Source organism: Muntiacus reevesi, chromosome 2 (assembly GCF_963930625.1).
Source record: "Muntiacus reevesi chromosome 2, mMunRee1.1, whole genome shotgun sequence".
NCBI classification, from domain to species: domain Eukaryota; kingdom Metazoa; phylum Chordata; class Mammalia; order Artiodactyla; family Cervidae; genus Muntiacus; species Muntiacus reevesi.
This window is the reverse complement of record NC_089250.1, coordinates 63,534,413-63,558,886: the sequence shown is the minus strand read 5'-3', so window position 1 is coordinate 63,558,886 and position 24,474 is coordinate 63,534,413. Positions and strand designations below refer to the sequence as shown.

At 51.1% G+C, this 24,474-nt stretch overlaps 2 protein-coding genes across 10 annotated transcripts in view; one reads left to right on the top strand and one right to left on the bottom strand.

Annotated features, from left to right (window-relative positions):
• The window catches only part of LOC136157186 (nascent polypeptide-associated complex subunit alpha, muscle-specific form-like), a 97,714-nt gene that overhangs the window by 33,560 nt on the left and 39,680 nt on the right, over positions 1 to 24,474 (top strand). The gene's annotated exons all lie outside the window — the stretch shown is intronic.
• The window catches only part of EPB41L1 (erythrocyte membrane protein band 4.1 like 1), a 146,694-nt gene that overhangs the window by 102,844 nt on the left and 19,376 nt on the right, over positions 1 to 24,474 (bottom strand). For 7 of the 9 annotated variants that reach the window (XM_065921926.1, XM_065921924.1, XM_065921931.1 and 4 more), the window contains exon 2: positions 12,102 to 12,152. The exons of the other annotated variants lie outside the window; for them this stretch is intronic. The gene's annotated coding sequence lies outside the window, so the exon portion shown is untranslated. The remainder of the gene's footprint in view (positions 1 to 12,101; positions 12,153 to 24,474) is intronic. 9 annotated transcript variants of the gene reach the window in all.

The following is a 24,474-nucleotide window of genomic DNA, read 5'->3' as shown; positions in this document are numbered from 1 at the left end:
AACAGGAGGCACTTGGTATGCTGTGACTCGCCTAAAGGCAGAGAGAACACGGCGGAGCTAGGACTAGAATCATAGTACGCGGCTGTTTGAGGATCATGGAGCTGAAAACCCTGCTGTACCGATGAAGACACTGAGGTCCAAGAAGAGAAAAGGATGTGCCCACATTCACATGCCGAGTAAGCAATGGAGCTAGAACCAGGAGTCCCAGCAGCTTCCGCTTACGAGCTCCCCACGCAGCCTCCCTTGAGAAAGACGGTCATGGGGACAGAGGTGAGGCTGGCCTTGGGGTGTTGGGGGAGGGAGGCAAGGACAGGGCAGCCCTGCCTCCTTCCGCCTGCCCCTCTCTAGCTCCCAGCCCTCCCACTGCTTGTGGGTGCAGCAAAACCTGCCAAACCAGTGCCTGTGCCCGGGCAGGCGGCAGGGCGCAGAGTTAGAGAGGCAAAGTCGGCTGCGGACACCAAGAGCTAAGGGCCACGGTTAGGACTCTGTGCTTCCAATGCAGGGGGCCGGGGTTCCATCCCTGGTTGAGGAGCTAAGATCCCACATGGCCCGCAGCATAGTCAATAAAAGAGAGAGAGCTAAGAGACAGGGAGGACACAGAACGGCTCCTCTGAGACCTGCCAGCCAGGCCACATGGGCACCGCCCCGGGGCCAGCAGCGAACCGGTCTGTCACCCAGAATCACCCACAGCTGGCCATCTGGCACAAAGCCCTGCCCTCTGCTTCCCCTCCCACTCGGGACACTCAAATGTCAGCTGTCAGAGCCACAGGACAAGAGACCCAGGAACTTAGCTGGGAGGACAGGAAGCAGGAAAACATGACAACTATGACACACAAACACACCTCCCCTCCCAGCCACAGCCACCAGGATGAAGCCACTCTTCGCCTTGTCGGGGACACACATGCTCTCAAGGGACACCCTGTCCTCCCCCCAGCGGCAGTGACCAAGTGCCAGGAGATAGCTGAGCCCAAGTCATGACTGTAGGGGGTGGAGGTCAGGAGACGGGCATGCCTAGGAAGCTCTGGGACTCTTGACACTTGACTCTGCTCTCTACCCCTGAGACTCTTGACACTCTGGAACCTTGAGACTCTTGTGGACCTGGGAAAACCTGCCCTCTGGGACTTCAGTCTCGCTGCCTTTCCCATGGGGTCACTAGGTCAACTCCATTGTTTCAGGGAGCCTTGAAACTTTGCTCTCACCCCCCCACCACTGTACCCCTCACCACCTCCGGCCCAAAGGAAAACATAAGAGGTTACCCCGCCAGTGTGCAGGGCCCCCCTTGAAAAGGCTGGCCTCTATGTCTGGGGCCACCTGGCTGGAACCTCTTCTGTCAGCACCAATGCCAGCCAGGGTCGTGGGGCCCACCAGGCAGAGTATGGGGGAATTGATGATTCTATCAACTTCTCCCAAGTGCTCAGAACCCAGTTCAGAAATCACTCTCAAGGCCTGTAAGACCCAGAAGCCACCCTCTCAGCAAGAAGGACCTCTGACATCAGTCTGGGCCTTTGATCTTGGGACACATGGGTCAGGCAGACACCCCACAAATGTCAGGGACTATCCTCATATCTCAACTGAAGGCAAAAGGAGACGATGAGATAGTTAGAAAGCGTCACTGACTCCAGGGACATGAACTTGAGCAAACTTGGGGAGGACAAGGAAGCCTGGTGTGCTGCAGCCCGGGGGTTGCAAAGAGTTGGACGCAACTTAGGGACTGAACAACAACAACAAATTCTCATATCTCAACCAACCCCCTCCCTTGGTAGATGGGGAGGAGGAGGCCCAGGGAGAGGCAGGGACCAGGCCAAGGTCACACAGCAAGGCCGAGGCAGAGGTGGAACCTCCGCCCAGACCTGACCCCCAGCCCAGGGCTTCCAGCACCTGCCATCTCCTACGGCACAGACAATTTCCCAAATTCAAAATCATGCATCCCATGGAGGAGCCTAGAGACACCTTCCCCGCCACTGCTTGGAAACCGCCAGAGACTGGAACAAAGTTCTGCCGTTCAACACGGACCACGTGTGTACCTGCTGTATTCACTTCTGTGTCCCAGCATGTGGGTCCGTGCACGGAGTACAGCACAAATTCAGTGCAAACTGGCTGACCAAATCAAGGCTTGGTGGAGGGGAGTTCCCAGGCAGTCTAGTGGTTAAGACTCCATGCTGACACAGCCAAGAGCCTGGGTGCAATCCCTAGTCAGGAAACTAAGATCCCACAAGTCATGCGGTACCGCTAAAAACAACAACAACAAAAAAAAAGACTCAATGGAGGAATGACTGGAGGCAGAATCCACTCCGAGGCCCAAGCACTGAGGGTGGGAGTAGAGCTGGGGGTGGCAGAGCAGGAAATAGCAGAGAGAGGCAGAAAAAGCTCAGGATCCAAGCAGGTTTTGTAGAACAAGCAGGGACACTGTGGGCCCACAGCTTCAGAAACCCTGGGCCCCAAAGCAAGACAAGTCTCCCCCAGTCACCTTGAATGTATGGACCTGAAGTCTTGTGTGCGTGTTCCTGTGACTTGGCAAGGCCACCAAGCCAGCCACTCTGTCGTTTATTCGGTCACTTGCCCCCTCGCTCTCCAAAACTTACAGGCTGAAAATCAGTGTCAGTAACAGTCATCTCCCACTTGCCAGTCGGTGCTGCCAGACCCAGAGGCTGATCCTCACAGCACCTCTGGCCAGTAATCGAGCTCCTAAAGAGTGAGGACCTGAGCTGAAATCAGGGGCAAGCCACTTCTCCTAAGACTCACAACCACATTTGTAAAATGGAGATGGTGATGCCTCCCTGCCCTCCCTTAGGGAATGCTCTGAAACTCATATACAGTGATGGATGTGAATATGCTTTGTGTAAAGTGCCAAAGAGATATAAGAGATTATTCATAACAATAATATTGCCATCACTAGCCTCATTGGCCACCAGAGAACTTTGTTGTTCAGTTGCCAAGTCGTGTCCGATTCTTTGCGACCCCACAGATGGCAGCATACCAGGCTTCCCTGTCCTTCACTATCTCCCAGAGTTTGCCAAAGTTTATGTCCATTGAATCAGTGGTGCCATCCAACCATCTCATACTCTGTCACCCTCTTCTTCTGCCTTCACTCTTTCCCAGCATCAGGGTCTTTTCCAATGAGTTGGCTGTTTGTATCAGGTGGCCAAAATATTGCAGCTTCAGCTTTAGCATCAGTACTTCCAATGAGTATTCAGCGTTGATTTCCTTTAAGATTGACTGGTCTGATCCCCTTACTGTGCAAGGGACTCTCAAGAATCTTATCCAGTACTACAGTTCGAAAGCATCAATTCTTCGGCACTCAACCTTCTTTATGGTCCAGTTCTTACATCAGTACCTGACTACTAGATAGACCATAGCCTTGACTATATGGAACTTTGTTGGCAAAATGATGTCTTTGCTTTTTAACACACTGTCTAGGTTTGTCATAGAGAATTCCAACCTCTAAATGTAAGTGATCATCACCATTATGGCCACCGATAATAATTAACACCTATCAGTTGAAAATGGCAACCCACTCCAGTGTTCTTGTCTGGAGAATCCCATGGACAGAGGAGCTGGGTGGGCTACAGTCCATGGGGTTGCAAAAGAGTCAGACACGACTGAGTAACTAACACTTAACACATCAGTTATGAGACACCTGACTGTATCATGGGCATAGTCCTCTGCTTGTTGCCTGCTTTCTCCCATTTCAGCTCCATAACCTCTGAAGTGACAACTATTATTGGGTCCATTTTACAGATGGCAAAGCTTAGGCACACAGCAACGAAGTATCTCATTGAAATTCACACAGTAGGTGGTGGAGCAGGGGTCTACACCCAAGTCTATCTTAGTCTGGAGTTCCAGCTCATTCTACCGCCTCGTGGGAGCCTGTTGCCTTGTTAAAGCTACTCCCCATTTACCAAAGCCTGTTGTGGCCCAAAGTGACATGATCACTTCACTGACCCTTGCAGCAGGAACCCCTGACATGGGTAGGACTGGCTCATTCTGTCCTCCCTGTTTGACAAATGAGGCAACTGACCTACAGGAAAACTTGTCAACCATGTATTTTAGGTCACCGATCATAGAATAGTAGGAATATAAAGGACTCAGGAGAGTGGATCTAGTGGGGGAAACTGCAGCCTGGAGAGGGAAAGAGACCTGCCCAGGTCATTCATTCAAACCTTTCCCAAGACGTCTGCATATGTGAGACACACATATGAAAAAAGCAGTGTGGGGACTTCCTTGGTGATCCAGTGGTTAAGAATCCACCTTCCAATGCAAGGGACTTAAGTTCAATCTGTGGTCAGAGAACTAAGATCCCACAGGCCACAGGGCCACTAATCTGTGTGCCGCAACTAGAGAAGCCCTCACATGCCTCAACTAGAGAAAGCCCATGCTCCTCAACGAAGAACCAGCACAGCCAAAAAACAAAGAAAAAGAAAAGAAAGCAGTGTCTGCTCTTCTAGTTTTCTAATGCTGTCCCCCCCACCTCCTGCCCAATCCCACCTTTGCATCCAGGGCCAGCCACTGCCACCACTTTCCTAGTCTTAGTTCCCAGTTTAGCAAACGAGGAAACTACCTTGGTCAGTAAAGAGTTCTAGAGGCCAACACAGCTGCCCCAGGACCACATAAAGCCCAGGAGGTCAGTCTAAGTGCTCTGCTGCCCCCAATCCAGGGAGGTAAGGAGGTAAAGACGGTGCCCATGCTGTATTCACAGGGTTGTGCCACCATCACCACTAATTCCAGAATCCTAGTTATTCTTAGCAACCCCCAAGCTGTAGCCCCCAACGCTCCTAGGAACACGGGACTCCTCCCTGGTTTGGCCCAGATACCCCTTTTCTGGGAAAGGCCAGGGTGCCCCTAGGAAGAATTTCTCTGTGGCAGAAGTGGCGCAAAATGTAAACACTCAGCGGACACTGTGTCCCACTTAGTGAAACAAAGTTGTGGATTGTCTGGGAAAGGGGCCCACCGCATGAAGCCAGTCCAAGCCCAAGTCTTTTCCTAGCCTTGCCTCTCTAGCTGCTCTGAATGCAGCGATTGTTTAGGCCCCCGGCCTCAGTTTCCCCATCTGCAGGCTGAAACATGAGCCTCCAACACCTCACAGAGGGATCCCTTTTAACAAATGGCTAATCTCTTCCACCTTGTCAGAAGAAAAAGGCCAACTTCTTATGTCAGTGGAGACTGGCAAGAACAGCAGTCTAGGGCTGGGCTAGGGAATGCTGAGATTTAGAACTGGTAAGGAAGGTTTTTTTCCTGGGGCCTTAGGAAGCTTGGGAATGTGTGAACTGGGGACATGACTCCCACATTCTGGGCCAAAAAGGGAGTCCCAGAAGCAGTCCTTAGAGCTATCAGCACTGGGCAACAGGAAGAAAGATCAGGATCTAGACACTGGTTTCTATCTTCTATCTCTGCTCTGCCACTCATTAGCTGTGTGACCTTGAAGAAGTCACTTACCTTCTCTGAGCTTCAGTGAACCCATCCACAGAATGGGGATAATTATGTCCTCTGTGCTTTCCCTTTCAGGATTATGGGGAAAATCCTGAATAGAGATGATGAACAGAAAAGTCCTAGTCCCGCCCCATGAAAGAATTCCCTCGCCCTTCTCCACCTCTGTTGCCCCTAGAGAAATGCTGGAATCCCTCCAAGAAGGGTCGGAGAAACCCAGGGATCCCAGAGACAAGACGGGCCACAGAAGGAATGCTGAACATCTGTGTCCTGTCTGGATGACATTTGTGAAGCCTGGCCCCCCCTCCCCAAGACAGCCCCTCTAGCTCTCAGGCAAACAGCAAGCCAGGGAAAACAGTCTGTATTCACATCGGGAAGAGGCTGGGGGGCAGACAGGGGAGCCAGAACCAGCATTTCTGAGCCACTGAGATAATAGGAGTCGCCGGACGAGAGCAGGGAGGAGGCTGTTGGTGGTCGGGCAGGGGAGGGGTGTCCTCCTGTTGAGTCTCCCCCAACTCCATCCCTCCTGCAAAAACCAATGATGTCACCTTTCATGTGACAACTCTAGCTGTGTCATTTTCTTCCTCTGTAAATGGGGGTGATAAAGCCTCTGACACACCATGAGTCCAGTTCAATAAACGTGCCTGTCATTCTCCCATCTTTTGAAACCTGGGAGGCTCCCGGTAACAACATCATCTTCCTCCAATTTTCCACCTGAGTTATTTGAAGAAAAAATCTGAAGGCACTTTCAGGACAGAGCCCAGGCTCTGAGGCCGTAGTCCATCTGCTGACAAGGTGGATGAGATCTGCGGTGTGTGGAAGGGGCAGGGGGAAGGAAAGGGGCCTCTCCATGGGATAGAGGTCCATGCTCCAGCCTGCTGCCTGGGGAGGGGATGGAGAGTCCTACTGCTCGCAAGGCTCTTTGCAGAAACAGTCCTGGTTCCTTGAGCTCATTCTGCCTGGAAGGAAGCCTCTCCTCTGAGCAAAGGACTGCAGGGGAGCACTCTTCCCATCATTTGCCCCCAGGAATGAAGGACTGACATCTATCGGTGCCCACATGGCCTTTTCCACCCTCTACATGGCGCCTGGGAGAAAAGGTAAGGGACCTGGGCACCCAGGTGCAACTGGAGATGATCAAGCCTCTTCACATCTCTGAAGAGAATAACACGGAATGCGGGGTGGGGAGGGTCCTTCTGTGAAGCCCGAAAGATGGCTAACTTCCCTGCCCCACCCCAGCTCTTTAGTTCTGGCCAGACTGAACCACTCCAGCTTCTCTCTTCCAACGCCTTTTCCCAAGCAGCTCCCTCCCCCGGAGAGCCCTCCCTGAATCCACTGCCCCAATCCAGACCCTTCCAAGGCCTAGAGCCAATGCCTTCTCCAGGAAGCACATTCTGGCTGCTGGGCCCCCGGCCGCCCCTTTCCCCCGAGTGTCAGTTCCCCATCCCTCTCAGACGGCGATCTGCACTCTTGGCTGTGTCTCGGCCACACCTGCACACATTGATTTCCCCTCTGGGAGGCATGGAGCTCACAGACGTGAACTCAAACGCCACCTTTGCCACTTGTTAGCCACCTGATCGTGGGACAGTCACTTCTCCTCCCTGAGCCTCAGTTTCCTCTGGGAAATGGTGAGAATAATCACACCTATTCCATAGAGTTGTTGGTGCAATTACATGGGACAATGACCATTCAGTGCTCAGGACAGAGCCTGGCACAGCATGAGAGCTTGGGAACGTGACTTATTTGCTATGGTGACCTTTCAGGTAGGTTGATGAATGATTTTGCTTTATATCTCCTGAAAGACCTACCACAAAATCATATGTGTGCTTAGTCACTCAGTCGTGTCTGGCTCTTTGTAACCCCATGGACTGTAGCCTGCCAGGATCCTCTGTCCATGGAATTTTCCAGGCAAGAATACTAGGCTGGGTTGCCATTTCCTCCTCCAGGGGATATTCCCAACCCAGGGATTGAATCTGGGTCTCCCGAATTGCGGGCAGATTCTTTACTGACTAAGCCACTGGGGAAGCCCACAGTACCGGATACCAATGGATTTCTGAGCAGGTAGATCTGCGTGCACCCTGAGGAAGCCTTTCTCCGTGGCAGAGTAGACAGTAACCTGGGCTTGGCTGCCTCTGCGGGACACAGGCTGTGTCACGGGGCAGCATGCAAGTAGACATAGAACCCACTTGAACTTCTGATCAGAAGCAGTGGACACAGTGACCAAAGGGTGGACTCTGAAGCCAGACTCCTTGAACTTGAACCCGAGCTCCTCCTCTTACTCAGTATATGACCTTTACTAGCTGTGCCTTGGTTTTCCCATCTATAAAATGGGGAGAGTAATTGTACCTAACCAAAGGATCACCTGCAGGATTAAATGAAATTACACATGAAAAGCAATAGAGGGACTTCCCTGGTAGTCCAGTGGCTAAGACTCCCCACTCCCAATGCAGGGGGCCCAGATTTAATCCTTGGTCAGGGAACTAGATCCCACACATCGAAACTAAAAGTTCACATGCCACAACTAAAGATCCCTCATGCTACAGTGAAAACTGAAGATCTCACGTGCTATAACTAAGACTCAGTGCAGCCAAATAAATAAATACTAAAAAGAAAAGAAAGGGAAGAGAATGTGCTCATCATAAGGAGAGTAACTCATAAACATTAACTATTGTTTTCATTGTTGATATTTGTATTCCTGTCACTGAAGAGGAGGGGTTATGGTTCCTTGCAGGCCTATAAGCTGCTCATTCTCCTATAACCCAAGATTGCACAAACATGCTTGTATGTTCTCATGGCTCTGTCTGCCCAGCGGCCTTCCACTCCTTCTTCTGTTAAGAGCTCTGCTCCTCCATTTGCTACACAAGTAGGCACTTGACCCAGGCCTGGCCACTACAGGGAATGACTGAACCAATCAGAATCCTTCCCTTGGGTTAATATATAGATCCTAGTAGAAAAACTGTGATCATTCAAAAACTAAGATCATGGCATCTGGTCCCATAACTCCATGGCAAATAGATGGGGAAAAACTGGAAACAGTGACAGACTTTATTTTCTTGGGCTCCAAAATCACTGCAGATGGTGACTGCAGCCTTGAAATTAAACGATGCTTGCTCTTTGGAAGAAAAGCTATGACAAACCTAAACAGTGTATTAAAAAGCAGAGACATCACTTTGATGACAAAGGTCCACATAGTCAAAGTTATAGTTTTCCCAGTAATCATGTACAGATGTGACAGTTGGACCATAAAGAAGGCTGAGAGCTAAAGAACGGATGCTTTCAAATTGTGGTGCTAGAGAAGACTCTTGAGAGTCTCTTGTACTGCAAAGAGATCCAACCAGTCAATCCTAAAGGAAATCAACCCTGAATATTCATTGGAAGGACTAATGCTGAAGCTGAAGCTTCAATACTTTGGCCACCTGATGTGAAGAACCTACTCACTGGAAAAAACCCTGAGGCTGGGAGGGCTTCCCTTGTAGCTCAGCTGGTAAAGACTCTGCCTACAATGAGGGAGACCTGGGTTCGATCCCTGGGTTGGGAAGATCCCTGGAAAAGGGAAAGGCTACCCACTCCAGTATTCTGGCCTGGAGAATTCCAAGTACTGTATAGTCCATGGGGTCGCAAAGAGTCAGACATGACTGAGCAGCTTTCACTTTCACTGCGGCTGGGAAACATTCAGGGCAGGAGAAGTGACAACAGAGGATGAGATGGTAGGATGGCATCACTGACTCAATAGACAAGAGTTTGAGCAAACTCCAGCAGATAGTGCAGGACAGGGAGGCCTGGTGTGCTGCAATCCCTGGGGTACCAAAGAGTTGGACATGACTTAGTGACTGAACAACAACTTTCTGTTTGGCTGGCTAAGATAGGGCAATGGACAGCCAGTTCCTCAGAAGGACAGAGAGGAGAGACAAGCTATGATGGAGACAGACGGAGCATCTCCCTGGTTTCTCATCCTACAATTCCATGAACTGCCCAGGATCCATTCAAGTCCTTTTCTGGTTTAAGTCACTTTGAATAGACCTTTTGTCACTTGTTTCCGAAAAAACCAGGTCCAATTATACAGGCCCTAACCAAGATACAGTCTGAGCTGGCCATGGGCAAGGCAGGGCAGCAGCAGTATTGAGGCTGCTCCTGTGTGTTCCAGCACAATCTTTGTCATCTGGGCTACAAAGGACAGTCTGCAAAGCATGTTCTCAAGAATCATCCTGATCCCGTGGTCTTCAGACACTGCCTCCCGGAGCCCTGGGAGCCTGCAGAGGCACCTCCAAGAACACCCATGGAGAAACTTTACTGGTGGTCCAGTGGTTAAGAGTCTGCCTTCCAATGAAGAGGACGTGGGTTCAATCCCTGGTCAGGGAACTAAGATCCCACAGGCTGCAGGGCAACTAAGCCTGAGCACCACAACTGGAGAAAGCTGGCACGCCACAGAGAAGACCCAGTGCAGCCAAAAGAAAAACAAAAACACCCGTGGCACAAAGGACAGTAAGGAGGGCAACAAGATTCCAGGTAACTGCTGCAAATTCAGCCACAGTGGTTCTGTTTCAAATACTTATGTATCCGGATTCTGCTGCCTCCAAAGATGTGAAACACCTGATTCTAATGGATGCTCTAAAGAGCATTAAGAGGTAACTAAGGCTGATGTGTCTATCTCCATTCTCCAAAACAGAAGAGCGAGGCCCAGAATGGGGAAGTGATGACACCAAGGTCACAGAGCTGACTTGCTCTGTCAGAGCAAAGACTTGAATGCAGGCAGGGCTCTGGACTCGCAGGCGGAATGAATTCCACTGCACCAGGCTGCCTGCGAAAATCTATCATCTCTCACACGTCCTGTGTCCTCTGGTAAACTGACGGCGGTTAATATCTTCTAGTACGTGCGTGCTAAGTCACTTCAGTCATGTCCAACTCTGCGACCCCATGGAACAGAGCCTGCCAGGCTCCTCTGTCCATAGGATTCTTCAGGCAAGAATACTGGAGTGGGTTGCCATTTCCTCCTCCAGGGGATCTTCCTCACCCAGGGATCAAACCCGAGACTCTTGCATGTCCTGCTTTGGCAGGCACGTTCTTTATCACTAGCGCCATCTGGTTCTAGAATCTCACCTTTCTCAGCTCTGACCCCTCCCGGATCACCTGCCTCTGAACCTGGCTCCTTAGAGGGCTTCCAGAAGCTCAAGGAACCTGTGTAACAAATGTTATGAACCAAACTCGACCTTCCTCTCCACCATACACACATACACCCAGTTCCCCTTCTCCCCACCCATTTGCCCAAATGTCAGGCAAAGCCCAGCAGGCCGCCTCCCGGGAACTCATAATCCACCTCCTCTGTCCAAGCTGTGCTGTGACTGCAGACAGAGGATTCCTTGTTCCCAGTGCTTCCTGCCCAGAGACCTCCGTGGGGCCCGTGCGCTGGCCGGAAAGAGCCAGATCGTTCCTTTCAACTGGAGCAAAAGTCACCTGAATCCCTGCCACCCCTGGGAGCAGCATCCTCCCAGCTCCGCTTGGCATTTGTTCTACCTGCCCTGGTCTGCCCAGCCCCACCGCAGCACGCATAGCCGCTGCTGCCTACACACACACTCACACACACACACACACACACACACACAGGAGTTCCCCTAGGGTACAAAGGTGCCTCACGTCTAATCAAAAATCAAAACCAGAGTGGGACGTCCCTGGTGGTCCAGTGGTTAGGACTCTGCGCGTCCACTGCAGGAGGCGTGGGTCTGATCCCCAGCTGGGGAACTATGATCCTGCACGCCGCATGTGCGAGGCCAGAAAACACAAAAAGAAAACAGAGGATTCTAGAATGACAACATCACAACCCTGACAGTTGCGCCTTACTAATAACCCCACAATGATATCTGCCTATTACTTCACAATCTCCCCGACCAGTATAACTTCTTGGCTCAGTTCCCTCTCCACGGCCTCACCCTGCCAGAGTCACTAGGAGATGGAAAGGGGCTCTGACACGCCCCAGGCCAGTAGTTTGTGAAGTATCTTGCACAGAGTTCAGGACAGTTCCATGGCATTGTCGGAGGGCTGCTAGAGGCTGAGGAATTAGCCAGTTAAGAGTGCCCCAGGCTCACCCCAACTTTGACCATGGCTGCAACTCCTATACTGTTTTGTACAGTGAGATTCTTTGGGGTTCACTTGAAAACGAGATTTCACTGCTGGAAGATTTGAAAGCAACTCTTTCACCCTGACTCCTCCTCTGCCCTACCCTGACAATGTATATATGACCCCAAGGCCAACAGAGAGGGAGGTAGCTGCCCAAGGTCACGTAGGAATCAGTGGCAGAACCAGAATGAAAACACTCCCTTCTGAATCTAGTCTACAAACTCCGAGCAGTTAAGCAAAAGAAAACCAGGGCCTCAGGTCAGCGGATCTGGCTTCTAGGTCCAAGGTCACTCGCCCCCAGGCATGGTGGATGGATAAGCGGTTTGGGCAAAACATGGGGCATAACACAGAGGCACTTAACGAATACCCATTTCAGTCCCTTCTTCAAAACAAGCCCAAACCAGAGAGAACTCTCAACACTGCCCCCCATTTTTCAAGCCCACCGGGAATCTGTGGCCTAGACAAACTCTCCCACCTCCCCAGCAGTAAAATACACTAAAACAGCCTGAGGGCTGAAAGGTCAATTTGTCCAGCCTGAGCAGAGGAGGCTGGGCCTCTGGAACACTCACCCAGGCTCCGACCACACCAGCTCCCCGGGTGGAAGGACGGCAGTCAGGCACCTAGAAGGAGCAGACAGTGTTAGCGCCTCCAAGCTGAGTGCGTGGACCCAGCATGGAGTTGGAAACTGAGAGGCTGGCATTTGACTCTCTGAGGAACCTTTAGGAAGTTGCTGAACCTGTTACACAGAAAGGCCCGTGTGACTCTGCGGAGCCAAAGGGAAAGTAATAAATATGAAACTGGAGCGGCCTGCAGGGGCCAGGCCAGGAAGGGCCTCGAAGGGTAAGGTAAAGAATTCAGTCTCGAGAGTCTAAGAGCAAGCGGGAAACCATTGACCTGCAGGGTTGAAAATGGACTGAAAACAGGCAAGAGTAGCTTTAAGCGTGTGAGTTGGAGGCTTGCTGTGGTTGTCTGGGGGCACATGATAAGGACCCAGACTGGGGTGGGGACAGCAGACCTGGAACCCAGTGGCTGGATTCCAGAGCTCTTTGAGCAGTGGTATCCCCAGAAATGACCTTCCCAGGTAGCGCTAGTGGTAAGGAACCTGCCTGACAATGCAGGAGACCTAAGAGACTCCGGCTCAATCTCCGGGTTGGGAAGATCCCCTGGAGGAGGAAATGGCCATCCCACTCCAATATTCTTGCCTGGAGAATCCCATGGACAGAGGAGCCTGGCAGGCTACAGTCCCTAGGGTCGCAAAGAGTCAGATAAGACTGAAGTGACTGAGCACACACGCACACATGCATTCCCAGAAATCACTGGTGGACCAGATCTGGGGGGATAAGGAAGACAGAGGGCTGCCTACTCCTCAGGTACCCCTTTCACAGCAGTCCCCTGGTCTCCACCCGGGACGAAACATAGCCATTGTTCTTTCAACTTGGCCTATCCCTACCTCAGTTTCCCCATCTGTAAAAGAAACATGGTTGGACTCAGGGGTCCCTAAGGTCTTTATAGCATTAATATCCTGTTCTGGGCTAACTCATTCAGTTTTGTCTTTTTCTTTTTTTAATATTTACTTATTTGGCTGCATTGGGTCTTAGCTGTGGCATGTGGAATCTTCATCGCATTACGTGGAATCTTTTGTTGTGATGCATGGGCTCAGAGCATTGCAAGGTGGATTCTTAACCACTGGACCACCAGGGAAGTCCCCATTCACAGGGTATTGAAGCCCCTTTTTAATCATCTTTCAGCCCCAACTGCAGGCCTGGCCTAGTACACGATGGGCAGAATTACTGGAGGAGAAACCTCGGGTCCCCTGGATTCACACACTCAGAACAGTAACCTCCAGGTTGGATGAGATGTTTCTGCTTCACATAGAAAATAAGAATCAAGCAAATGGGAGGATCAGACGGGCTGAGGTTGAGATAGCAGGAGCAGGTGCCTTGTTCCTGCTCCCCCACCCAAGAGGCCTCAGGTCAGGGGCCCTGCAGCTGTAACATCTGTCACCCAGTAGCTCACAACCTGTTTCCCCATCTACTACTTCCCAAAGTCCAGTTGGGAGATCAGCTACCAAGGGACCTGGGAGGCAGTGCAGTGCAGTGGTTTAAACTGGGACTCTGCAGCTGGGCTGATCCCTGGGTCAAGAAGATCCCCTGGAGAAGGGTACGGTAACCCATTCCAGTATTCTTGCCTGAAGAATCCCATGGACAGAGGAGCCTGGCGGGCTACAGTTCATGGGGTCGCAAAGAGTTGGACATGACTGAGCGACTAACAGTTTCACCTCCTGCAGCCATGCAGACCTGGTTTGAATTCTAACTTTACCACTCTCCAGCAAAGTGGCCAGGGGCAAGTCACTTCTCTGAGCCTCAGTTTCCTCATTTGGAAAACAGGAGTAAGAGCTTCCGCTTCCAGGACTAAAAGGAGGATTCAGTGAGACACTGTGAAGAACTCATCTCAGTTCCTTATCACAACAACCCAGGAGATAGCAGCCACCATTTCCAGATATGGACCCTGGGACCCCAGAAGGTGAAAGGACTCACTGAAGACCATTAGAGAATCCATGCAGGAGTGAGACCCAGAGTTCAGGTTCTTACCCTCCAGGTTATACATTCACTCACCATTTGGGTTCCTCCCTGTGGCTCAGATGGTAAAGAATCTGCCCGCAATGTGGGAGACCCAGGTTCAATCCCTGGGTGGGGAAGATCCCCTAGAGAAGGAAATGGCTACCCACTCCAATATTCTTGCCTGGAGAATTCCATGGACAGAGGAGCCTGGGGGGCTACAGTCCATGGGATCCCAGAGAGTTGGACACAACTGAGCGACTAACACTTACTTTTTAGATGAAGAGGTTGAGACTAAACATTACAATGACTTGACCAAAGCCATAGAGGGAACTCACAGTAGAAGAGGGATTTGAACCCAGGCCTTCTTGATGATAAAGTCCCTAATCTCCCCTACGGTTATCCAGAAAGTAGATATGATGGTAGAAGAAAGCAGAAGCTTCAGATTTCAGAGCCCTTTAAACCTGGAACAGGGACAAACGCAAACCAGGCAGATGGAGTGAGGGTGGTGATGAAGCTACCTTGAGAGGAAACCAGAAGGAGCTGATGAAACAAAAGCCTCTTTCTCAGCAGCCCTCACCGGGGACCGGGCAGGAGAGGAGGGGCTGACAAGCAGGGCCATTCGTCCCGCCAGGGCTGAGCCGAGGGCCGGATCTAAACAAACAGACACAGTTCCAGCTTGGCCACCAGCTTGTTGGCCGATCCTGGAGAGGTCACACACACACACACACACACACACTAAGGTCTCCGTTTCTTTAACTCAAGAAGGAGATAGTATACTGAATGGTGTCGAGATCCCTTCCAGCTACGGAAGACTAGTCATAACCATTCCTCATGAATGCCAGACTCTCTCAGGTTGTGCCCTCACAAACCCCCAAAGGGGGCCTCTTAACAGTGGCTCCAGTATCTCCACAACAGGCATGGGAAGCTTTGCATTCAGCCTCTGATGATTTAGCCTGATCACTTTCCCTCACCTTTCTCATCTGTAAAATGGGCTCATATTTTCGGCCTGATCACCAACGGAACCCGAAGAACCAAGGAGCTTCCCCAAAGTCTAGCAATCCTCCAAGACTCTGAACAAAGCATCCCCGCAGTGCCCATCCCAAGTCCCACCCTCAAGCTCTTTCAACTTCTCCTTTCCCTCTGGCCCCTGTCCCATCTGGATCAAAGGAAAAACCGAATCCAAGCTCATGGATGCAACAGCAGTAGCAACAGCCCCGACAACTAGCTGGGACAACTGTCCCAGCTAAGACTCGACTGTGCATATGTGCCAGGCACTGTGCTGGCACAAGAGCTGTACCTGGATTCTATCTCAGGTAACCCCCTCCATCAACGAGGTAAATCTCACCCTCAGTCTAGATTTACAGATGAGACTAAGGTCCAAGCAAGTGAAGTGACCTGCCCAAGGTCACACTCAGAGCAAGTGAGTAGCATGGCCACGCAGATACAGGCTCCTCATTTGACACTAGAAGTCCTGATCTTATCCTTGAGGCTATGGAGTTATTCAGGGTAACATTCCACCATGGGGTGTGGACCCAGATATAGGGGGGCAGTGAATAAGGAGATATCTGGCCTTTACTCTCACCCCAAACCTCCCTAAGTAACTAATCTTTGCAGTTTTGTATTATTATTCCGACATGTCCAACTCGACACTAAGGCTAGAACAGTTTTTATCCAATCAAAATACAATGCAAACCAAATATGTAATTTAAAATTTACCAGTACCCACATTTAAAAGAGTACAAAGGAATGGGTAAAATTAATTTTAATGGTATATTTATTTAACAATATCAAAAGTATTTTTGAGGGAATCCCCTGGCAGTTCAGTAGTTAGGACTCTGAGTTACCACTGCTTGGGGCCCTGGTTCAATCCCTAATTAAAGAACTAAGATCCCACAAGTCGTGCGATGCAGCCCCTCCCCCCCAAAAAAACCTCTAAGTATTATTGAAATATTTTACAATCTTTTTTTTCATACTAAATATTCTAAATCCAGTGTATACCCGATGCTAAATTTTCATAAGATATTTAGAGTCTCTTAACCTTTATAATTGAAAAAGTGTTTTCACAAACCTAAGTTCACAAACAGACACAGATGTTTTCCTATAACTGGAGTATTCTGGTTAAATTTTAAGTTATTTAAAATTAAATAAGATTGGGAATTCCTTGATGGTCCAGTGGCTAAGACACCACGCTCCCAATACAGGGGGGTCCAGGTTCCATCCCTGGTCAGGATACTAGATCCTCCATGGTGCAACCAAGAGTTCGGAAACCTCAACTAAAGATACCTACACGCCACAACTAAGATCCGGCACAGTCAAATAAATAAATATTTTTAAATTAAATATGATTACAAATTCAGTTCCTCAGTGGCACTAGCCACATTTCAAGTGTTACGTAGCCACACAGGGCCAGTGGCTACTATATGGGACAGCAAAGTTCTAACAGTCAAGTCCTAAAGGGTGGGGCAGGTGGCCTTCATGCCCCTAAGCCAGAGCTGGGCCTCCTAAAGTAAAGCTGAATGTCAATAGAATGGGATTTATTCATTCCAACCCCCTACAGAGCCTGATATTAGTATCAACCTTGGGTGCCTTTATACTCACAGGTGACAAAGGGATCAGCGTGCCCATGCTCCGAGGATGGCATGGGGGCTCAGAGAGATGGTCGACTAGCCCAAAGTCACTCAGCTTTGACCCACAGACTGTCTGACTCGGAAGCCTAAGCTCTGTCCCAAAAGCCTGGCGGGGGCCTGGTCTCAGGCACAGGCTTCTAGAGGAATAAATAAGCCTTTACCACTAAATACCCCCACTCTGCAAGTCTAGTGGCAAAATATGTGCTCGGTCGCTCAGTCATGTCTGAACTCTTTACAGCCCCATGGACTGCAGACCAGCGGGCTCCTCTGTCCATGGGATTTTCCAGGCAACAACACTGGAGTGGGTTGCCATTTCCTTCTCCAGGGGATCTCCCCAACTCAGGGGTCGAACCCAAGTCTCCTGCATTGGCAGGTGAGTTCTTTACCATTGAGCCACTAAGGAAGCCCAGAGAGTGTCCCCTAACAGGGGTTAAGGGTTAAAGGAGAGGAAGTAGCGTGGGTTGCATTAGGTGGTGGTCCGGTATGTGGGGCTTAGGCCACTAGGGTACCATTCCCTCCCGCCCTCCCACCCTTACCCGGCAGGAGGCAAAGCCAGCAAGGTCCACTGGCTGCTTGTCCTCTGGGTTGGGTCCCCCGAGGCTAGCTGCCATGCCCTCCCTGACATCTTTCCCAAGAACACTCACCCAGAGGCCCCTGGACTAGGGCCCAGAGCCTGTACTCACCTCCCAGGGTCACCTCAGCTGGAGTCCAGGGAAAGGGTCCAAGAGGCAGTCCACCCCCACCCCCAGGAGGAGGGAGGAGCAGGCCCAGGAGGCAGATTCCAGAGGAGGGAAAGGGTGGCAGGGATAGGGCAGAAGAACCTGGGTGGCTCCACCCATCTCCTGGGGAGCACAGCTAACATTCAGCCCCCTCCCTTCAGCCTAACTGGGCGAAACTCTCACCAGTTATTAGGTTTAACAATTAACTCTGGTTTCTACTTCAGCAGGAGGCAGTTCCAACAGAAAGTCCCATCTGGGGTAGCGGGACTTGCAAGGGGATAGAGAGGAAGGGGTTGGAGTGAAAGGGGGAAAGGGGTGGTTAGTAAAGTCACCCACCTCCTCCTTCCCATCCTACCAGTGTGGGGCAACTAGAGGGGGATGGTGTAAGTTCCATAAGGTCAGGAGAGGTACCTGGCACATAGTAGGTGCTCAATAAATTTTTTAAAAAATTATTATTTGGCTGTGCTGGGTCCTAGCTGGGGCACGTGGGATCTTTCTTTGTGGCAGGTGGGCTCTCTATTTGTGGTAGGCCAGCTCAGTTACCCACCCCGACTACCCCCCTCGCATGTGGGATCTTTGTTCCCCAACTAGGGATTGAACCCACGCCCCTTGCCTTGGGAGGCAGATTCTTAACCACTGGACCACCAGGGAAGTCCCTCAATAAATATTTTTTTAAATAAATATTTTTAATTAACAAATAAGGGGGTGGGGTGATAGAGGAGAAGTGTGTGTGTGTGTGTGTGTGTGTGTGCGCGCGCGCGCACGCACTCAGTCATGTCTGACTCTCTGCGACGCTATGGACTGTAGCCTGCCAGGCTCCTCTGTCCACGGGATTTTCCAGGCAAGAACACTGGAATAGGTTGCCCTTTCCTCTTCCAAGGGATCTTCCCCACCCAGGATGGAACCCTCATCTCTTGCGTCTTCTGCTTTGGCAGACAGGTTCTTTACCAGTTGAGCCACCCAGGAAGCCCCAAGTGGAGGAAGGCAAAAATTGACTTGTCCTGGATCCTTGCTGAGACCAAGCTGGGCTGAGGGCCGGGAGGTCAGTCACCCAGAACATGCCAGGAAATGGCTCTGAAGTCCCCCACCCTGGCGCTGCCCTTCCGAGCTGTGATCTTTGCAGTGCTCACTCTTCTTCATAAGCAAGGGGTGACGGATAACACTATGGTGTCACCTACAGGGCTATATGGGGCCGGGCCCAAGCTGCTGCTGTGCCCTGTGCCGCTGTGACACAGTCATGTCTCCGGCTGCCTGGCAACAGCCTCTTCTTCTCAGGCCACCCCCTGAACTCCCCCACATCCCAATATTCCCCTGGATCCCACCTATGTGGCCTTTTTTCCTTTCCGGGAAGAAGGAAAACCTGGGATGATGACAGTTCTAGCCCACTCACATCCCACCCACCTGGGATCACACACACACCCTAGCAACAGACTGCTCTCATCTGGAGTTCGCTTGACATTTATACACCCCTCCTTGGGCCCCCTCCTCACCCTCTTCCCCACATCCCCTAACCCAGGCCTACAAAGGACCGCAGCCCACCCCAGTCTGGTGTGGAACTCACTGTGGCCAGTTCCCTGGGCGTTCTTGGGTAGGGGCTCCCTCTTCTGGACCGCTGCTTCCGGTCTGTGTACCGAGGAAGTGAGAGGGGTGGACTAAGAGATCGCTTCCCCTGATATTCAGTTCCTGACATTTCTGGGATCAATTTGAGTTTTAACTTCAGACAGACCAGCGTTCAGACTCTGGCTAGGTAAACAGGCAGCCTTGATGTTACGAGACAGACTCTGAGACAGGACTGCAGAGCCCTGGAGCACCAGTTCACCCCTGACTATTCTCAGCTCAAGCAGGGACAGTGGGACAAAGGGCCTCCATGCTCACTGGGCCCTCCTACCTCCTCCATAAAGTCCGCACTTCCCTTTCCTGCCCCACCTTTCCAGTCTTCTCTCTGTCGTTCTCAGTAGCAGCATCAGGAGTGATCACTCCCCCAGTTTCTTCTTGGTAAGACAGAGCTTGAAGCTCACCCTTCTGGGGCATTGACCCTTCTGGGGCATTGAAACAATGTATAAATTGTTTTAAAAAAACAATTTTTATTAAAAAAAAAAAAAAACAACATTTATTTACTTGGCTGTGTCAGGTCCTAGCTTCAGCACATGGGATCTTTCTTGCATCATTGAGGTGCACAGACTCTCTAGTTGTGGCATGTGGAGGCTTAGTTGCTCTATGGCAGGTGGGATTTTAGTTCCCCAATCGGGGATCAAACCTGCGTCCCTTGCATTGCAAAGCAGATTCTTAACCACTGGGCCACCAGAGATGTGGAGATTCTAGAGTTGCTTCTGCTTCTACTCCACTCTTTCCTGCTTCCTTCTCACAACTCTCTGAACACGGGGCTCACTCTCCCATCTTTGGCCTGACGCTTGTCTCCTTGATCTCCCCAGGGAATAGCTGTCTCCCTGACCCCCTCCTGTCCCCTCCTGCTTCATCCCCTTTCAGCTCTAATGTTACCTACAGCACGGAGCCTACACTGAACACACTCCTCAACTCTCTCAGTCGTGTCTCTCTCAGACACTGCTTCCCAGAAGACAGTCTTACCGGCCCTGCTACATGACCTTTAGACCCTGCACACCACGGACCCCTTGCAATGACTTTTCTCTGTCCCTCACCCTTGCCCCCTAGCATGGTGAGAACACAGTGGGTGCGTGCTGAAACAGCAAGGGTGATAACCATTAGCTAAAAAATAATGAATTATAATCGCTTATTGAGGGGCTTCCCAGGTGGTCCAGTGGCTAGGACGCCATGCTCCCAAAGCAGGGGAGCCTGGTTCGATCCTTGATCAGGAACTAGACCCCATGTCGAAACAAAGAGTTCGAACGCCAAAACTAAAGATCCCATATGCCACAACTGAGACTCAGCGCAGCCAAATAAATAAATATATTTTTTAAATTGTTTACTGACCATTTATTCTTTACAATGCTCAGATCTCAGCATTTAACACACATCATTTCAGCCCCCATTGTCTCAAGCCCGCATTGTCATTCCTACTCCTTTGTTTTAAACTGAGGAAACTGAGGTTCAGAGAGGTGAAATGATCTGTCTGAGACCATGTGGTCAGGAAATGACAGAGTCAAGACTGGAATTTCAGTTCTTATCCACTGCCCTACTTGGCCTCCCTCCAATCCACACGTAAAAGAGGGGATAAGTGAGAAGTTGTGACCAGAGAGTGCCAAGGTCATGGGGGCTCCAGAGAAACCAGTCCTTCCCCAGCGCCAGAGACAGATTCGGTAAATAAAACTACATAAACTTCTCTTAAGCACCTGTTCTGTGCAAAGCTCTGTGCTAGGTGCTGGCTGCACAGAAGGTTACATGAGCGATCTGGTGCCCACAATCTAACATGAGAGACAAGCCATGTGCCAGGATAAATCACAGAGCAAGCAGAACTTGTCCCCAGAGGGGAACAGATAAGGTACTAAGGGGAGGAGAGAAGGACAGACGTCACTGTGGGGGTGGGGATGAGAGGGCTCACAAGGCTCTGGGGGACAGAGGTTGGCATCTGAGTTGAGCCTAGACAAGGCAGGCAGGATTTCAACAGTGACTGGGGAAGGAGGTGGGCGGCATTCCTGGCAGAGATGAACCCAGGATGTTGGGGCAAAGACACAGGTAAGCACTGGGTGTGTCCCAGGAGCCACAGCGAATCCCCTCTACCAGCTCCTCCTCTTGGCACTGGGCCCAGGCATCCAGCACTGAAGAGAGGTCACCATGAGTGTCCCCAGACTCACAGGCACCTGGTTGAATTTGATGAGTGGGCAGGGAGAGGAAGAAAGGGCTGGGTGCCTGGACACATGGTCTGACAAGATGGGCTCAAGGGGCTAGAATCCAGGCTCTGCGCAGAAGCCCTGAAGAAGGGAGATGCTGAAGGAGGAGGTGGTCCCACCAGAAGTGGTTGAAGCTGGGGACGCAGCAAGGAAAGGAGCAAAGAATGTGAACTGGACCGCAGAAGACCTGGTTTCTAGAACCACAGATCAAAGCTGCGTGGGACCTGGGGCTTATCCGGTCCAGATCTCACTTTACAGCTGGGAAAATTGAGGCCTGGATAGGGGAAGAGCCGGGTTCGCAGTCCCCTAGCATCTTCACAGCAAAACCAGCCATGTGCTGAGAGGAGGGAGAAATCTGACTTCAACACCTCCCTCTGCCATGACCTCCTAGTGACCTTTCTCCAGTCCTTAGGCTCCCACTCAATACAACAATCCTTGTCTCGGCGGTTCTAAACTTTATGGGTCGTGACTCAAAGACTCACATGGTGCCTAGAGGTCCTTTCTGGAGGACAAGGAACACTCTGAGAATTGTGCATACCGTTTCAGCAGTTCACAAACATCTGAGAGCAGTGTTCTCCGGGGACAATCTGAGAACCCTCCGTGTCCCAGTCACCTCAACTGGAACCGATTAGAACGGGCTGATTCCAGGGCCGGAGCACAGGGTGCTGAGTCACTAAGCTTTTTAGCTGTCTCACCTATTGAATGTAGAGAGGGCCCCATGGCTAGAAGTTTTAAAGCCACTGCTCATTAATCAAAGTCCCCTCTGGTTGAGCCACCTGCTCAAGCTGACCATGGTCAAGGTCAAGATCATGGTGGGGGTGGGTGGAGGCCCAGCAAATGGATTGCAGCTGGCCAGATTCTGAAGTGACCTTCTGAGATCCTCACTCTTGCCTGGGAGGCAGTCTGAACTCCTGGGCTGAACTTGGGCTGAGAGGAAGGTTTCTACCAATCTCAGCCAAAGGGCTCTTTTCCTCTCTCCAGATTCTCACTCTGGCCCTTGGCCAGGTCTGGCTCCCTTTCTTTTCCTTCTGAGAACAAGTGTGCTTTCCTGGCTTCAGCCTCTGCCTCCCTCCCCTCCATCACTGAGGCTGATAGAGGACCTCTAAGCCCCCAAGCACCCGTCCAAGCTTTGAAAGATGATAAGCTTATTTAACTGGGACACTCAGGAAAATCCGTGAAAAACTAAGAAAACCAGTGACAAAACAACATCTAAAGAAAAAGCCGGGACTTTTCTGGCGATCCAGTGGTTAAGACTCCCCATTCCAGTGCAGTGGGTGTGGGGTGTGGGTTCGATCCCTGACTGGGGAATGTAGGTCCCATATGCCCCAGGGTGCGGTCTAAAACTTTTTTAAATAAATGAAACGAAATATGGATTTTTTTCAATAGTTAATAAATACATAATTAAAAAGCCAATGCCCTCAGTCCTACCCTGTCACCTGCCCCTGATGCAGCATTTCTCCTGCAGGTTGGCAGCTGCCTAGAACCAGGGGCCGAGCACCTATAGGAAGGCTGGTCTCTCATGGGGTAACAGTACAAGCTTGAGAGGAAGCCTGGGGTGGAATCCATAGTCTCTGTTCTCCAGATTCGAACAAGTGTGCATCCCTCTGCGGACACCTAAGTATCCTCCAAGGCTCCATCAGGGTAGTATAGGAAAGGTTCAAGAGCACCCGTGGGCTTTGGATAGATCTGGGTTGAAATCCCAGCTGTGCCACTTGCTGGCTGAGGACTGGGTAGGACTTGGGCAAGTTATTAGCCTCCTTTAATAAAATGGGATCGTAATCCCTGCCTCACTGGGCAGCTGTGAGGATTAAAAGACATAAGGCGCATAAAGCGCTTAGCACGGGGCCTGGCACCTGGTGAGCCAATAAACAGAAGCATTTGTTTATCAGTCACCAGCCCGAGCCTCTAATGAGGAAGACTCTAAGCTTTCTAACTCTTAGGTCGCCTCAAGCAACCCCCAAGCCACCCACCAGAACTGGGTCTTTATCTTCAGACCTTTAATCTGGAGAGATGATGGGGGAAGAGAGGGAGGGAAAAAGGCAGGAGAAGGGAGTGAGAAGCAACTGCGAAGAGGGAGGAGGAAGGGAAAGGAAGGTCGAGGCTGAGGAGGGCCCTGGCTTCCCAGCTTGGGGGAAGGAAGATGACTTTGGGGAAACTGCCAAAACAGGATAAGCCTTCTCTCCTTTCCAGAGCCTTCCTCAGGCCGGCAAGGCAAGGCTGAGAGGTACAAAGCCTGCTGAGAAGCACCGCCCCGGCTATCAGTAGGGACAATGAAGCCTTGGGTTACCTCCAGGCTCTTGTTCCCCACGAGGCTGCTGCCTGCCCATGGCGGGCGGCCTCCACCCCCGGAGCAGGCAGAGATGGCCAGAGTCAGGCAGAGAGCAAAACGAACTGCCCATTGAGCCTGCGGAGGCAGCGCTTGTCCACTCAGGACTCAGGGACCCCCTTGCAGGGGATTCTGATCCTAACTGAGCAAGACTCTCCCTGCTGGGTCCCCAAATCTGGACCTTGTGTCACCCTCTCTCCAGGCCACCACCTGCCCCAAGGTCCTGCTTCTGGGGCTAAAGTTGCAGCCAGGAAAAAAGGACCATTCACACTCTAAACAGGAACCACAAACAGGGTGTTCCAATTGCCCCTGACCAGCTGTGTGACCTTCAGGGGTGTCACTTCCCTCAGAGCCTGCTTCCCTTCTCTGGCTAATGAGGGCAATGGAGGACCAGCATCTCCAAGGTTCTCCTGACTCTGACAGCAGGTCTCCTGTTGATAGGACACCTCGGAGCACAAACGGGCAACGAGGACTTGCCTCAGAAGAAGAGTGGGCCGGGCTAGGCTCTGATGAGAGTGCCATGGATGTGGCAATGGCCAAGGGTTATCATGGAGATGACGATTATAATTAAAAATCACAGCCACGAATTCAAAAGCAATTTATAAAGAGTTTTCTCATTATCCCCTGGGATTCACAATCTGGTGAGGTAGGTACACCTGGATGATGACTATTCATGCTTGGCAGATACGGAAAGTGACGCAAGATTTAGGTGACTTGTCCGGGCTACTAAGTGCAGAGAAGGGTGAGCCAGAGAGGAAGTAATAATTCCTGGGTGCCTGCTGTGTGCCACCTCACCAGGCCCACTCACGTCTGCTGCCTTTGGTTTTGTTTTTTCAGTATATTTTAAATGATTTATTTGACAGTGCCGTGCCCTTGTTGCAGCACACAGGATCTTTAGTTTCG